At 42.5% G+C, this 12,107-nt stretch overlaps 1 protein-coding gene across 2 annotated transcripts in view; it reads right to left on the bottom strand.

The window, feature by feature from the left end:
- The window catches only part of LOC8036094 (unc-112-related protein), a 41,597-nt gene extending 29,691 nt beyond the window's left edge, over nt 1–11,906 (bottom strand). The window contains exons 1-2 of one of the 2 annotated variants that reach the window (XM_029992601.4): nt 11,714–11,906; nt 11,523–11,651 (exon numbers count right to left, since the gene is read on the bottom strand). The gene's annotated coding sequence lies outside the window, so the exon portion shown is untranslated. Of the gene's footprint in view, nt 1–11,125; nt 11,409–11,522; nt 11,652–11,713 lie in introns of those variants that run through there. The other variant, XM_029992602.4, reaches the window with a different exon arrangement.
- Between the last annotated feature and the right edge of the window lie 201 nt (nt 11,907–12,107).

Below are 12,107 nucleotides of genomic sequence, written 5' to 3'. Positions count from 1 at the left end.
TTACTTTTAAAAAGTAATTCATTAGTTAGTTACTTTCGTTAAAAAGTAGCAAAGTTACCGTTACAGTTACTGCAACAAAAAGTAACTCGTTAGTTACTTTTAAAAGTAACGATGTTAATTTTCTAGGAAACGGCCCTCACCAAGTTTTATTGCATAAAACTAAAAAGCATGCTTTTTAGTTTATATTGCAACTTTGCAGCAGTTGCTTTTTGTAAATAGTGGCTGAAAGTTTCCCTCGTTTGATGGCGAGCACGTCCCTGCCCTTGCTGAACAGGCCCCGCGCAAACAGCAGTAAATTTTGCCTCGACTGTTGCACCACGCCGGAGTAGTGGCGCAAATCGAAATACGAAACATGCGCAGTGCGAAGTAGTGGCGCTAATAAAATTACGAAACATTTGCAGTGCCCTCCGTGTGTAATGTTGTTTCACGGTTGATTCACCCAATTAAAAAGCGTTCGCACAAAAAAAAAAAAAAAAAAAACCGCAACAAAGAGAAAGCTTTAAGATATACTAAGATGTAAGTGTTCTGCCACAAAGTAGAAACGCGTGCAAAACATAACTACATTTTTTATTATCCCATCTACACACGGCTATATTCGGGCCATGACTCGCAAGGAAGAATGTGTTCACAAGTTTGTTCAAGGCCAACTTGACACTCGCAATGTCAAAAGAGGCAATTCGGAAAGTGCAAGAAATAGCTATATTGTACTCGTTCAATGATATATTATTCATAAAAAAACTGGAAAGTAACGACAAAAGTAACGTCGTTACTTCATCGTTACCTCAGAAAAAAGTAATAGAACTACAGTTACAAGTTACATTTCTTAAAAGTAACTCGTTACAGTTACAAGTGACCAAAAAAGTAACAAAGTTACAGTAACACAATACTGCCCAAGATTGATTAGTTCTACAATGAACTAATTAGTTATTCATTACAAACATATATGTAAAATTATATATAGAAAGATACTATGATTCAAAGAGTAAAATCAATGACACAAGCTTTTTAACCAAGCAAAGCTTGTAAGGATAGCCAAAACATGGCGATACCAAATTAATGCGAGATCACATGGAAAATACAATCCACCAATTTCCAAATTGCCGGTTTGAGAGTTTTCGGTGTGAAGTTGAGTGGGCGTGGCATGATTCATGAGCAGGCGCAAACGTTCCTCCGAGCAACAAAGCTAGATCCTGTCAGCTCTATTAAAGGGGTACTCCGCCGATTTCTTCATGGTCCCCGATTTGCTTGAAATTTTGGTAAACTCGCCAAACAACATCGCCAAAATAGTATCCCAAATATTAGGTCAAAATAATTTTTTTTCACGAAGTTATTGAATTTACAATTTTGGTCCTCACCGTGTTTTTCAAACTGAAAGTCTCTACTGGCAACAATGAAAAAGTGACGTCATTGGAAGTGCAGGGGTTCACTCTTTGGACTGTAGAATTTGTTCCCAACTGATTTGAAGCAGTTTCATGGTGTCAAATGAATGCCTTGGAAGCTCGCTCCAGTCCCCGCGCTCCAGCACGGAACAAATAATTGGCATATTCTATTTTTTAGACTGCTCGCCCGACTGGCAAGCTGAACTTCCACTGACGTCATGGCCCTGAAAAGGGCGGGTATATTTGAATGTCTGTTTTTGCATCATTTTCATTTGCCGATTTCGCAATAACTATTATGAATTTCACGATATTAAATAGCATTCCAGAACGGGTAAAGGCCTGGGAGTCAGAAAGTATAGTTAGTTGAGGTAGCTCAAAAATCGGCGGAGTACCCCTTTAAGCAGCACTGCTCCTGAACCATTGCTTATGTGACAATTGTGGCTCAAGACCTAGATTGAGATCCTGAAACATTGCTTTTGCGACCATTATGACTTGCGACACAGACCGAGATTCTGAAATATCACTTTTATGACCACTGCGGTTTGTGACCTAGATTAAGCTCCTAAAACATCGCCTTTGCGATCACTGTGGCTTCTGACTTAGATTGAGCTCCTGAAACATTGCTTTTGCAACAATTACACAGCTTGCGACGTACACCGAGATCCTCAAACATAGCTTTTGTGACCACTGTGGCTTCTGACTTAGATTGAGGTCCTGAAACATTGCTTTTGTGACCACTGTGGCTTCTGACTTAGATTGAGCTCCTAAAACGTCGCTTTTGCAACCATTACAGCTTGCGACATAGACCGAGATCTTGAAACATTGCTTTTGTCACCACTGTGGCTTCTGACTTAAATTGAGCTCCTGAAACATCGCTTTTGCAACCATAACAGCTTACGACGTAGACCGAGGCCCTGAAACATCGCTTTTGTGACCACTGAGGTTTGTGACATAGATTTAGCTCCTGAAACATCGCCTTTGCGATCACTGTGGCTTCTGACTTAGATTGAGCTCCTGAAACATTGCTTTTGCAACAATTACACAGCTTGCGACGTACACCGAGATCCTCAAACATAGCTTTTGTGACCACTGTGGCTTCTGACTTAGATTGAGGTCCTGAAACATTGCTTTTGTGACCACTGTGGCTTCTGACTTAGATTGAGCTCCTAAAACGTCGCTTTTGCAACCATTACAGCTTGCGACATAGACCGAGATCTTGAAACATTGCTTTTGTCACCACTGTGGCTTCCGACTTAAATTGAGCTCCTGAAACATCGCTTTTGCAACCATAACAGCTTACGACGTAGACCGAGGCCCTGAAACATCGCTTTTGTGACCACTGAGGTTTGTGACATAGATTTAGCTCCTGAAACATCGCTTTTGTGACCATCGTGGCTTTTGCCCCAAAGCTTATACTAAAGAACTTCTCCCTGCCCCTTCCTAATGACGCCCTTTGTTCCCTCGAGTTTCCGCCCAAAGAATCCTCAAACCAAGTCTCCGGCAGGGGGTACCCGTTCTTCCCAAGGGGGTGAATTCAAAAGAGGGAAACAAAAATTATGAACAGCGCAGAGCATGAAAGGTTTTTTGTGTTTCCCCTGTCTCCAGTGTTCATAATGCTGTAGCTGCTGTTTGTAAAATTATTATTATTATTACTATTATTATTCAAATAAAAGGAACAAAGCATTCTCACAGGAAGGGAGTCAAACATCACACACCGTGCGCCGCAGTGCCCCCGCCATATCAGGTTTATGACCGGCATAAATTGGCCCTATGCCATCTAGGGCAGCCTTCCTGCGCAGCGGTTGTACAACCCCAGATCAACCACCCCTTCGACAATGAGACGGCCTAACAAACAAACTCGACAGCTGCGTGATGGCGGAGCAGATGTCGCCGCTTAGAGGAGAGTCATCAATCACCGGCTGCATGCCAGGGCAGTCAGCCCTCCCACCGCCCATAAACGATGCCCCGAGCAAACGGGTTCCAGACGTGGGAGTGGGACCAGATAGGTCACTGAAGCCAAACGGAGAGCACATGCTTCGATCTGTGTTGTTGATGTACGCAGAGTGTCAAAACGTAAAAAATAAAGATATATATATTTTGGGTGGAACAAAATGTAATCAAAACATTATTTACTAGTTTATTCCAGAGTGAAAGCGAAAAATTTTCCTATCGGTTTTTGGTTTAAGGGAACAGGTGAGGCATTTCAGTATTCGTTGCACCTAGCAAGTATCCAGTGGGCCTAGCAAGTGGGCTAGGCCCACCAGACATAGCATGCTTGCTCAAAATGCTGGATAAGGAGCCATACCTTCAAGGAACAACCAAATGTATTGACATTTCGGGAAGAACGAAAGGAATGCCAATCGGAACTGTACATTTCAGCGCTCGAGTATGTTTTATCGGGGCAAAGGTCAGGTTCAGAAAACGTTTATTGAATTTTAATGGTTTAATTGGTTCAATAGTGAGGGGAAGAAGAAACTGCCTACGATTCACTGCTAAGGTACAGCCAGGCAAGGAGCAGAGATCGCACTTCACCTAAGTACACTTGATGACGTGCTGGTAGCGAGATCACGCTTAGTGCCTTGAGTTGTTCTCCCTCGCAGTGTCTCTTACATAGATTCTATCATTTCCTGTCGCTGCAATAAGTGTGAACTAGCTAGAGATTTCTCATGACCTGCTTTTTGATAAAAATATAAACATTTCATTTTTTTCTTGAATTTTGGTTCCGAATTTTTTTTTTGCACACAAACACAAACAATTACAAACTGTAACAGTTTCTGTTTCGGAATGGAACCTTTTTTCTGTGGAACAAAACTGAAACCAGAGCAAAAAGATAATTTTGTTCCGACATTCTGTATGTGCATTTGTTTAGATGGTGTTCAGATGCCATCTCTTGAAGTGCCCTTCGACAGAACAAGAGAGAGCCTTTGTTGCTCGAGTCGAAAACAGCTGCAGAGGCACTCAAAAGCAACTTGACATATCAATCTGTTTGACTGTTTGTATACTGACCCGCTTCAGAAACAAGCTCTTCAGTAAACCGAACACGAGAAAGATTACTAGAAAGATTACTTCTCGGAGTGCAAGAACTGGAGGGACTCAACTGTCGGGGTTCTAGGACTAGGAAAAGGAAAAGACTGAACAACAAACGAGGAAGTTGATCGAACCAGATAGACCAGGGATGTCAAACGGCTCGCAAAAGCCAAAGTGAGCAGCCAGCAGGCCGTCCGGCAGTACAAACTTTCCACAAGTAAACACATACCTCTTCGACAGTGACAACGCAAGATGTGAAGTTCGGAAAATGTTCTAGGTTTCGTCCTTTGAAAGATCGCCGCGTCCTTTTGTCTTTGGTGGCTGTCATTTTGCTGGACTTCGTTTCGAAAGAGCCCGCGAGAGACCTGGAATGTGTCCTAGGACTTTGAGAATGTATTGGGCTTGGGAAAGCTCTCCTTTGTCTTTCAAGAGATTGCAATTATATTTCGCATGGAAAGCGTTGCCTGCCAGGGAATTTGATGTGGTCACGACAGGAATGGGGATTTGCTCTTGCGAATGCGCTAGTTTGCACATTTTGAGTTAAAAGAAAAAGGTTTAGTCACAAATTGTGCAAGAATGAAAGTACAAAACCTTCACCAATGTCTTTTTCTTTTTGCAATATCAATCTTGATGGCATGGAAAATTGAAGTAATAGCATGCACATGGAAAAAGTGGTGGCAAAGACAAAGGACAAACGTTTGTTTCATGTTCGTCTGTGATATTGGTGCCAAAGTCACAGACTCCATGTGTCAGATGAATAAATGGTAATTTAGGTCACTTTTCTCCAACAAAAAAAATTCAAAAAAATATTGAGACCTGTCTGTTTTTTCTGTTACTTCTGCTCTTCTAAAAAAAACCCAGTCTCAGGGTAAACGACGAAATGGTTGACTTCCACCAGCTAGCCTGTACTTCAAAAAATTCTTGTCCTTTTACTTCCACGACCATGTCACAAAATTTTAGTCTGTGGTAATTCAGAGCTTTTACATCAATAAACAATCAATCCCAGTTTTGTTTTAATAGCAGCCATACAAACGCTTTAAAAGCAGGCTCGTTTTGTCACATACTTCCCAGCACTCTGTTTTGGGGTAGCTGATAGTTTCAACTTCTTGCTTCACAACAGCTTAAAAAATTATGTTTTGTAAGACAGTTAAAACCTTGCATCGCTGCACAGATTGATTTCATAGAGTTTCAAAACCTAACATGCGTGGAGTCAATCTAGTTGGTTTTGCATAGCGTAAATAAAGAACAGCAAAAAAAAAAAAAAAAATACCCACAAAAACCGGAGGACTGGAAGAAGGAGCACACCAACACAGTGCTGACGGGTAAATGAAAATTTTACTCGAGCACGAAACAGCAAACAAACAGGAGACAGTAAAGATAGGAACAAAAAACAATCAACCTGACTTTGGGTAAGCACGTGTCAGCATGCTGAGGACGTTTTATCTGGTTGATCATTTTTTGTTGCTATCATTCCTGTCTCTCATTTACTCGCCGTTTCGCACAGGAGTAAAAGTTTCAGTTGCCAGTCAGCGCTGTGTTTGAGGGCTCCTTCTAGTCCTCTGTTTTTCCATGCTGTTTGTCACATACTTTTTATGACTGCTGTCCACACAAGTTCCTTGAGAAATTTCATGAAATTCATATCACGACAAACAAGCACTGGCAAGGTACAATAAACCAGGTCTAACAATTTGTTCGTTGGATGAAAAACTCGAAATTGCAGCAAACAGAAACAACAAATCCGTCCCCTATCAAAGAACTCGATGTGGACCGCCCTTGAGGTACGAGAAGGCCGTGAAATAGACGGGAGACAAAGGAAGAAGTGTAGTCGCCCACAACGCGGAGGGGCAGGGGGAGCCACTTATTCTGAAAACCAAACTCGGCCTCCAGTCGTTGTTTTGACATTTGGAAAGACTCCAACCTAAATCCGTACGTATTCTTACTCTTACCTTGGGCGTGGGTGCAGCTGTCTGTTTGCCTCAACTGGTTTTCTACCCTGCGCGCAGAGACACACTGCCCCAGCCGTCCAACCTCGCACGTCTGCTCAGACGCTGACTCTGCATCCGCTGGTTTGTTGCGGTGGCTTTGCTATGCTTCTAGGCCTCACTCGGTAGTGATGGTGATGGCAATGTCTAAATTTTTTCCATCGAATATTTTTTTTATTTCTGCTTGCTTGTTTTTTGCAGCATAGCCATTGGGTGTTATGTCTAATAATGTGGGGACGAGAAACTACTAATTAACCATGAAAGATAATCAAGCACGGGTTTCGAAGCTTGCATAAATAAACTATGCACTGCAGAAAGCTGGAACTTTGTGTGAATGTGACGCTAGGGCTGTTGACAGAATGGCAAACCTTTGGAACAGGATGTTAGCTGGATCAAAAAATATAACAGGAAAAACTAATTTCTTTATGAACTGACGTCCACCTAGGTAAGCCTAATATTTGCCGAACCAATAAATGACACTTTAGATGTCTGTGACACTAACATGATGTTACCTGGATCAAAAAAATATACTAGGAAAAATTTCATTTCTTTATGAACTGACACCCACCTAGCTGAGCCTAATGTTCACCAAACCGAGAAGTGGCACTTTGGATGCGTGTTACATTTATTTGAGTGAAACAAACTTGTAACCAAAAAAAGAGAGACAATTTTGCTTTCTTCTTTACTCTGACAAGCATGTCCCCTATGCTTGTGCCACATTCTTTACTTTGACAAGTATGTCTCCTATGCTTGTGACATGTCCCCTACGCTTGTGCCACATTCTAATGGGAGTTTCAGCTTCTTGCAGTGCATAGTTTATTTATAAGGGCTAAAAATCATGGTGTAACTTCCTCGGTCAGACCCTCCAGGGTGTGAGCATTGGTAAAAACGAGGATAACTAAATGGATGGAGGCATAGATTGGCTAAACACCAAGAATCGGAAGGCAACTTGTACCAGCTAGTCAGCCTTTTAATTTATATCGCCTGTTGCATCACCTATTGGGCGATACGATATGAGGAACCTTTATATGTCCAATGTTTTAGACAACGCCTTTCAGATGAGCTCACGTGAGCAATGATGTGTGTTGTGCTCCAGCTTCTTTTATCTACAACTGTATCTCTGCTTGTTTTTTGTACTTTCTTAAATCTACTTTTTTATTTCATTCACATCTATGTTGAAGAATTTTTTAAAAGCCTTCTTATGTAAATGTTACAGGAAAATACAACATCCTAACTAGGCCTTTACTCATAGGTCACTATGCTTATTTCTCGCTGACAAGTTTTCTTCCAACTTACAATGGTAAGAATTTCCAAGGGTCTACCATATGTCCTACTAACAGAATGTTTTGAAAATAGTTACTTAATATAAATAAATGACTACTGTGATAAAGGAAAATAGCTTAGACATAAATTACCCAAGATGCAGCTCATTATTTATCTACCGAGTAAAATTCTTCGTTTTCGAGTTTTATATTATAAAAAAATCGGGGGGGTAAAAACTGGGCGCTATTCTTCAGGCTGATAATCGGGGAGAAATTGGGTCTTTCTGAAGCCATTAGAAAATCGGGTTTTCTCGGGTCTATTTAACTCAGTCATCAGTTACTTTAAATGTGTTATTTACACTAAGAAAAGTCAAAAAAGTAAGTGATATAGCAATGGTGCTCAATCTTACTGTATATTTCCGCCTTGTGACTCATTCTTGCTTCGCAACAGCTTAAAAAACTATGTTAAAAATTATGAAGCAAATATATGTAGAGGTAATGCAAATCGAAGAACTTTGTTACCATCAAACGAGTGAACCAGGAAGCAGTTCTGAAACAGATCCAGAATCGTTCTCATTTTCCATAAATTCAGCTGATTTCGAGACCTGTATTCAGGAAGAAATCGGGTTTTACCCGATTTTCATAAAAACTCTTCTGGGTGGAAAAATCTGGTAATATCGGGTTTTACCCAAAAATGAAGAACCCTACTAGAGAGCTTAAAGCAAAAAATTTAGGTACAGTTTAGTTATAGTAGAAATCAACAATAGCAAGTTAAACTGACACCCAATCACGAAAACAATGTTGAAACCTTAGTAAGGCAATGACACTTGATACACAAAAAAATTAACATAATTACTTTTGAAGTTTCTCCCATGCTTTAAGTCATGCTGTATTAGGTATTCCTTGCAATCAATCTTTTTCAGAGATTGCCTATTCTGAGGCTTTTGATATGAGGAGCATGTGAACACGGCACAAGCAAGCGCAGGCACTTCACTCCAAGGAATATGCTCATCCATGAAAAGTTTGTGCAATAGAAACCCCAAACCACTAGCAATTTGGAAAGCAACAGAATCCCAATTGTTCACTTTTTCTTGTGCTTTGATGAATACAGAAACTCTGAATGCCCTTAGTCACTGAGATGTGGAATACATATCTGAAGCTAGAAGGCAATAAAATCAATGCTGTATAGAAGAAATGTAAATAACAGTAAAACTCATAGCCATCAATATAACAATGATAATAAGCTGTATTAGTGGAATAAATTTAAAGCTATAAACTTAATATCTATAAAAGAAATGTAAGAAACATTAAAACTCATAGTCATCAATATACTAATGATAATAAACTGACAAGTGGAATATGCATTTAAAGCTATAAAGCAATTAACTTTGAACTCTATTAAAGAAAGAGAAATAAAAAACTCAGTCATCAATAAACCAATTATGATAAAATAACATGACTGTCAACAAACAAATTTTGCGGAACCAGATGTCATTACAATTAAGCCCTAACATTGTAGTATGAGGAAAAAAAAAAAAAAGACTGCTCAATGTAATGACCGAATCAGCTCACTACTGTTCAATAACCCATGTAGCTTGATTTTTTTTTATTTTTTTTTTTAACGTTTGAAGAGGCTATTTTGTTATTGCAGTTCATCTGGTAAGTTTGTTTTCATAGCTCCCACATATAGCTCACCCCATTAGAGAAAAACTAAACAAAACAAAAATACACTCAGCATCCCGAGCATTCTCTGACGTCATCGGTAAGATTGCTCACGTAGCACGTCACGCGTGCCAGAGACGTTATCGGCTGAATTCCAAACCCGGATAAATTAAATAAATAAATAAAAATTAAAAAAAAAAAAAACATTAGAGCCCGACATTTTACGCGTTGAGATGGTGACCTCAGATATTCCAAAACAGATGGACATTATAGCAGATGCGCTGCAATCTTTTAGCGTAAAAGGTCTCGAATCTCCAAGGGAGCACAGCTGTCGCTAGTAATTTATAAAATCACTTATTTTAACCAACTGAACAAGTGTTAGCAGCTTATCAGAAGAAAATATTGGAAAAGGGCATAACACACTCAGAACGTCGTCTGCTTTACGAAACATCGCCGTCTGCTACGTGCATCGACGTGGGACGGGCGCGTACGACTACGCAAATTGGGCGAGTGGCAAACTCCGTTCCATTTTAGGATGGACCGCGGAGAACCCTGCCATAGCATAGAGGAGGCTGATTTTACTGGTCATCCCAGCGTAACGACGTACGAAAGGCGCGTAGTCACGTGATAAATTCGCAACGCCCGATTGGCTGGGATATTTCGTAGCGCCCACTGCGGTCCATCGTAAGGTCAAACGGAGTACTGAGGAACGACGCCTACGGGGGGCCTCCTACCTTTGATTTCTTTTGTTTATGTCCACATTAGCAACCTAGATGTATGACCCACGCAGCTACATGGAATGTGGAAGCATCCCTAGTTTGAGGCGGGCGATTCTCAAAACAGATGTGCGTAGAACTCGCCTAAAAAACAAAGGTTCAGCCGGAAATGTCGACTCGTTTTGTTAAATGGTTTGTCCTTGATGTCACAAACGAACACACGCATGCAGACCCAACCTTGCGCAAGGCCGACCGCGTACGAGAGCTGTCGTTTCGCGTTTCAGTTGCAGACGCTACCCACAGCAGGCTACGTGCCCGTCTGCTACAGCGATAGTGGCGCCTGTTTTTTCTTGTTGGCACGTCTTTAGGAAGAGTCTCTTGACCTGAATAAAAGGAGCTGGTCTGCGAAGTACAGTCTTGCGGATTTAATGTCGCTCGACGGTGGTTTATAAAAACTTCTAAAACAATAACGCACAAACGACTTTTTTTTTTTTTTCTTTTTACATTTGACAGAAACATGGGCGTTTTGTTGCCGTGGGCAACAAAAAAACGTCACAGCTCACTACGGCACTGACTGGTACCGTCGTAAAACGTTTGCTTACATTCACTCGTAACTTACGACGTTTCACTCGAGTCGAAAATACCCTGCCGGTCTCAAGGATACAACAGGACGGTTATTTTACGAAAAGATCATTGAGCACATGGAGAGAAAAAGCGTGTCAAGGGAACCAGGATCCTCACCCCGCCCCTCCTCCATGGAGCCGACGATTTTTCGGAATTACTCACCGCTGTACAGCGTGCCCATATCCTCCGCCCGTAGATCACTTTCCGTACCGTACACCTTGTAGCGACGCATCACAGCGGCGACCAAAGCCGCGGCGTCTGCGCGATCGTAGTTGTGGCCGCCCGGTACAAACCCATTTTGGTCATTCGGCACCCCGAGCCCGAGACAACTCGACGCACGAATCATGATCGCTGATGACACGCTTCTCCAACTCCCGAGAGACCGCGAACGCTTGCGTGTCGTCTCGACAGGCGATCGGACTCTAATGAAACGTGTAGGTGGGCACACAACACAAACCATCCCGCACACTTACCAAAAACGTCTCCCACCACCAGCTACGCGTACGCAGCGTGGTGTAGGATGTTTGTTGGTGGGTGGCGGAGGCCAGCGGAGGCCGTCCGCCGCAAATTATTCCCGATTGCGACAGCCGAACAAAGCCAAACGGGTGCCCACGGATCAGTTTCGCGTTCGGCGACGAGGCAAGCGGATCGTCGAGGTGTTTGGTCGTCGTTTGAGCACTGTTCGGGTCCGAAAGGCGTCCATGTGCGACGAAATGGACCTCTGAACCCTGCTACAACATCCTCTCCCTGGAGCGAGCGACCTTGCTGCGTGCTTCCTCGAGTGTAGGTTTCACGACGGCGAGCCAGGCGAGCGCCGATTCGACATCACAGGATATGAGATAGAGGTGGTGTCAAGCACCGTATACTCACCGGACTGTCGGTATCCGGGGGGAATTAAAAAAAAAAAAAGCGGCGAGTCGCCGAAAAGGTAGGTCCGGTGTCGTTCGCAGCAGTTGTTCGTCGGTTCCTTTTATCCACTAACGTCGGCCCTCATGTCCACTGTGGTGGTAGAAACAGTCACCTCGTCGCTTATCACACATTCAGAGCACCACAGCACTCACCACTATCACGACGCGAAAAGTTGCTCGGTCGCTGCGCGAAGATGCTCTCTTGGCGGGGCACGGGCGTACGCGACGGGGCGACGCTAACGGGGGAACCCGAAAATAATATAAGACAAAAAAGACTCCCCTGAGCAAAGGAAACTAAAGAGATAAATAAAAACTGGGGTATGAAAAGCACGAAAGCACAGCGCCCATACAAGGGTACAGCCCCTGACGTCAGGCTTCCTCGAGAAGAGCAGTGCGTGCCGATTGGTTGGTGCAAAAAACCCGGCGCGAACCGGAACGGAAGTGCCGCCATCTTTGTTCTCTCTTTTTGATTTATTCCTGGTTTCGTTTCGTAAGTTTCGTCTCATCGTATTCGTCACCTGTGTGCTACTCATCACGTATGACGTAT

Source organism: Ixodes scapularis, unplaced genomic scaffold (assembly GCF_016920785.2).
Source record: "Ixodes scapularis isolate PalLabHiFi unplaced genomic scaffold, ASM1692078v2 PGA_scaffold10__122_contigs__length_95168666, whole genome shotgun sequence".
Lineage (NCBI taxonomy): Eukaryota > Metazoa > Arthropoda > Arachnida > Ixodida > Ixodidae > Ixodes > Ixodes scapularis.
This window is presented reverse-complemented; position numbering and strand designations above follow the sequence as displayed.